Below are 6,000 nucleotides of genomic sequence, written 5' to 3' on the forward strand. Positions count from 1 at the left end.
TAGTTATTTTTATAAAATGATGGAAATCAAAAATTAAATTTTTTTTTTAAATTTTTTAGTTAGTTAAAAAAATGATTGAAACCATATTTTAAAATTGTTAGTTATTTTCAATAAATGATTGAAAACAAAATTTAAAATATTTTAAAAATGTTAGTTTTAAAAAATGATTGAAAGGGAAATTTAAAATATACTAAAATTATTAGTTAGTTTTAAAAAATGATTGAAACCAAAATTTAAATTATGTTAAAATTGTTTTTTAGTTTTAAAAATTGATTGAAACCAAAATTAAAAATCTGTTAAAAATTTTGGTTAGTTTTAAAAAAATGATTGAAACCAAAATTTAAAATATGTTAAAATTGTTAGTTAGTTTTAAAAAAAATGATTGAAACCAAAATTTAAAATATGTTAAAATTGTTTTATATTTTTAAAAAGTGATTGAAACAAAAATTCAAAATATTTTAACATTGTTAGTTAGTTTTAAAAAATGATTGAAACAAAAATTCAAAATATTTTAACATTATTATTCAGTTTTAGAAAATGATTGAAACAAAAATTTAAAATATTTAAAAAAACTATTGTGCAGATAATGGTTAGAACTAGAGGTCTTGGTGGGCTTTTGGCCGAGCAATAGGAAAATCCCTGGGGAGGAGAGAGGCTAATGACAATGATAATGATGCACCCAGTGGCGAAGGCCTACCACATCTACCCGTAGACAGTGACAACAAACTCGTATTGTTGAGAATCCTCCGACGGCTGCAGAGGAATTGAAGGAAGAGCAACAACAACCACCTGTTGAAGGTGTTATTGATGTTGAGGGTTTTCCAAAAAGACCCCATGACACATCAGTTCTGAGAGATTTTCAAAATCACATTGCTTTGAGAGTGTAGAATGGAAAGGTATGTAATTCTTAAAAAATATAAAACACGTAGTTTACAACTTATTTTTTTTTTGTTACAAGATTGATATTATTGTTTGCAGGAACGTCCTGAGTTGAAGCTATCTTCCCATGAAAGGAAGATGGCTAAGTTCAGGAGGCCTGCTCTAGAGATTGAAGGCCTTGTGATTGGCAGGAGACTAAGTCCTTCGATCGCATGTTCCCTACATACGGGCGATTGAGGACTAATGTTTGCTTTTGTGGAACATTGGCATAAGGAAACTAGTAGTTTCCATTTGCCCATCGGAGAGGTGACTATCACCTTGGATGACGTCGCTTCGTTGCTACATTTGCCTATCGTAGGGACGTTCCATAGCTTCGAGCAACTTCATGTCGACAACATTGTCGATATGTTGGTGGAATTACTCGAGGTCAGCGCTGCAAAGGCGAGAGCTGAGACGATTCAATGTCATGACTTTTATGTTCAACTATCGTGGCTGCGAGACTTGTATCAGATGAAAATCGAGGCATGTCACTAGATTGTAGGAATGCGAGCATATTTTTTGTATTTGCTTGGATGCACACTCTTTGCTAACAAGAGTGTCACATATGTGCACGTGATATTCTTGGATACATTGCGTGACTTGACCCAAATTGGGACTTACGCTTGGGGTACTGTTGCACTTATGCATATGTATGATAATTTAAATAAGGCATCAAAGAGCACGACAAGGTAGCTTGCAGGAGATATCACTCTATTACATGTTAGTTCAAATGTTAATAAAACATTTTGTCATTGGCATTGGTTATTATATGTTGTCGTTTGTTTTAATGAATATGTTTGAGAAATATATGTAGTGTTGGATCTACGAGCATTTCTCATCTGTTGGTTCCGCCCTAGATGCCGAGGATTATGACGAGAGGAGACCGCGTGCATGCCGATGGACCTCTAGCAGGGCACTGCCCGTGTCGACGTATCACAAGGGTCTGGACAGACTGACCCCTGACGTTGTGTGTTGGATTTCTTGTGGTGACCACTATTCATTTAGAGAATTTGAGATCATCTCCTTGTTTTTCGACCATCTCAGATGGGGTTCCTTGACGGTCATTCACCGACCAAATAGGGTTGTACGACAGTTTGGGTAGATCCAGACTATTCCGCCATATCCTATTGCGCCTTCGGTTTCTGTTTAAGAAATGGATGCTAGATGGATGTAGTTCAGTGACTACGTTGCACCTGTAGGGCAAATCTGTGTAGTGCCTAGCCTGTGTTTGTCAGATTACATGGAGTGATTCTACATGATTTCACATCCATTTATGACTCCGGCAAAACCATAGGATCCTTCTAGAGTTCCATCGGTTCAACAATATGACACATTTGTTGAACCAGATGTGTATCAGCAACCGATGGCGGCAGCGGCACCTGATGAAGCAGACGTTGATGTGCATCGTCCTGGACATGCAGTGGTAATATATTTTTTTGGTATTACTAACAATTGTTATGTTTTTTTTTCACATACTAGGATGGTTATGTAGCAATTGCTGATAAGTTGGAGAGACTACTGAACCTGAGGATCCTGATCGAAGGAACATAAGTCTATAATGTTGTTGAAGAATGTTTGAGCATCGCAAAAAGCTACATTGGCCAACCAACTGTAGGTCACAGATCGAGGCATAGGCAGCATACAGACAGAGTTGTTGTTTTTTTGCCTTATATATGTCAATTTTAATTTTTGGATAATTTATTTATTTGGTACATTTATGTATTGACACTTACATTTGATTAATTTATAATTTTGGTGCGTTACTTACAGACATGTTTTTTAATTATTTTATACAAATTTTTGTTATTCATTTATCGTTAATTAGTCGTTAATGTTGATTTGAGGAATAAATTAATTTGTCCATAACAAATTACGAATGCATGTTTTTTGTAACATTTAAGCATCATAAATCATTTTCAAAGTTGACAACACACTCTAAATTGCATGCATCTATTTAAAAAAAAAAAAAAAGAATACTACACCTACATATTGACATAGAAATGACTACTTAGTTGTTTTAGTTCTAATAGTAACAATGCATGTCTGATGCAAAATTAAAGCATGGCACAACATTGTTGTACTTGACAACACATAGGAAATGGCACGCGTCTATTTAAAAAAAATAACACAAGCAGTCTCATTGAACAACATCAATATATACCACACCAACACTCTCAACAATCACACATTCTCGCCCAATCTACCTTTAGAAACCAAATTTTACAAGAAACTATGGCATTTTTGGGAGAAATAAGCATTCAAACCATTGTCAACTCCATATAAGCTTTTATTTTTCCAAATGGATCGATTATTCACACAATGAATTTAGTGTTTATTTCCAAAGTTTCACTCCGATACCCATTCGATTACCTAATGATTGTGGTTTTGAAACGGTACAAAGTAGAATGCACAATATCCTTCAACTAGCCAACGATCAACATTTAGATGAAATTTACTATTGGCCGTCATTCATAGATGCAGGTAACCAATTTGTCTTTCAACCTACGCAATTGAAAAATGATGATGATGTTAACACAATGTTAATGTGTAATGATCAATACTTGTGTGTTGGCCCAATTGAGATATTATGTACCATTGGTAGAACATCAGATGGTATATTAAACTTACTTCAAACCACTATGACTCCTACTCATAATGCCCTGCTATATTATAACAGGAGGTGGAACATGCCAAGCCAACATGACTTTGTGGGGGTTACTCGTTCACATGAAAAAATCCAAAAAGATTTTATATTCCTTCAGGATGTAGCATCGATGGGTTGAAGGATGTGATCAAATAAGTTGCACCTCTAGGGATTCCCCCTTATGGTATTCATGAATCACAAACAATAAGGCGATTGTTTTTTTGACAACCAGATCATTCTGAGTATTCAGAAAAAGTTATCAAATTTGAAATTGTTGAGTTAAAAACTGACGATGACATACCGAAGGTCTTAGTACAGTCTAACTACTGGAAACAATTTGATCCAATAGAAATTTTAGTTGTTTTTAGTAAACCGATAATCAAAATGGAAGACGACATGTCTCAGTTGCAATACAATTCAATGCGAAATTAGTATTAGTTAATTGTAATTTTTGATGCATTTTCTGTTTGTTTCAACTATGTTGTAAGTTAATGTAATGTTTAAATTGGTGTCCATTAACTAATGAAACTGTATGTTTATTATTTTCAAAGTACTTAATTATGTCCTAACTTTTTAAAATAATTAGTGGAAATAAATTATTATTTACAGAAATGTCAACAAAATTACGAATGTCAACAAAATAATTATTTACAAAAACATCAATGGAAATAACATATTTTATGTTCATTCATCACCTAAATCAACAAACTTGGTTTTCAGCCTAGACAAATTTGTGTAACACTGTATTCTACCTATGTATGGGGTGGGCCACTGCTTTGCCTGATAATGACAATGTTTCACAACAACGCCAATAGTGGTAGAGGACAATGGTCTCGTAAAAAAAATATGTTACATAACGACAAACATATTCAATGTAAGATAACCAACAAAAATGTCAACATTTATACTAACATAATAATTATGCAATTACATGTACAAAATAATTCATATACACATGACCTATGCATATTAGGCGATGCACATAAGAATCTGGTGGTGGTTGACTTCTAAGAGAAAAAAATGTCATGCTTTGTTGTCATGAAAGAGAAACGATGATCATGTTGTATCGTGAAGCAATGACATATCCCATATCCATAATATTCATCCACTTGTCTATGATAACCTACATGTAACAGACAACAAATAGCGGTTACTTAAATGTTATTTTAAGAAACAATGACATAACTTATGCACCATAGATAATCCGTCAATAAGTATGGAATACTTTAATTCCTCAAATCTCTCTATGCCACTAAGCAGGTTGATATATTCTTCCTACCAGCTTGTCAGTTCTTTATGCAAATGGTTTTGCACCAATGATCATGACTCTTCACCCATACCCAATAAGGCAGCTATTGCATGATAACCACAGTTACCATCCGTTTTGACATCAATAATGTTTTCAATAGAATCCTGAAAGCACGGATGAAATTAATCCAACATTAGAATATTCCATCTTTATATTGGTTGCTCAGATGATGATGTACTACGTTTCACTGAAGAATTACTATTTTGCACAAAGTATAACGCATCAACATACTCTCAATAAGATGGATCACATTTTGTTGACTTTTGTTGTTTGGTCAATGGCTTTTTTGGAGCACCATTGGTCTTCACCTTTTCTGGAGGATGACACATAGAATTCAAATTAGGATAAGCAATTTCTCGCAGCTTTGTCTTCAAATGTACTTTGCCACAAACATCGAACTGCTTAAATCATTTTGATATGGTTTTCATCTCCTCAATTATGGTCACCTCTGCTTCACATAACCCTTGATTTGAAAAACTAAGTCTCCACCAAAAAATGTAGATTGTCTCTAGTGGTATGGAGCCAACAACATATTTAGATAACTCACATGCACATAGAAGATCGTGGGTGGTCTCGTGACACATCCATAACGTGAAGGGTTTTTGTCTGCATAAGACACTCATACTCAACAAAAATTTCATTTAAACCGTAGATTGATATCATACCAAGTAGTTTTTTGTACAAGGTAACATTAAACACATGCCCAACCATGTGCATGCTTATCTCAAAAGATGCTTTAATTTGGGTGTGTTGATGTATCATCATGTTGTTCATTGCTTCTCAAATACTGCATATGTCACCAAGGGAGTTTTATAGGAGTCTCTTTAATGACTAATAAGCACTCTTAACCCTACAAATGAAATATACAACAACGTATAAACAATTGAAATATTTTCATTTAAGTCAAAACTTAAACAAATCAACACAAACAAAAAATAATATTCATACCTATTAATAGTTGTGTTTCCTAGATGCATCACTTTGTTGGTCCATGCTTTCACAAATTTTTCTTTGTGCAGAATCACCCATGTTTAACACACATAGTCCAAAAACATAGGCCACGAAAAGTAAGCCATTTCAAAGTTTTTAAGGTACTCATCAAAAGAACTCTCACATGGACAGTCAACCA

Source organism: Glycine soja, chromosome 14, assembly GCF_004193775.1.
Source record: "Glycine soja cultivar W05 chromosome 14, ASM419377v2, whole genome shotgun sequence".
In the NCBI taxonomy this organism is placed as follows: Eukaryota; Viridiplantae; Streptophyta; class Magnoliopsida; order Fabales; family Fabaceae; genus Glycine; species Glycine soja.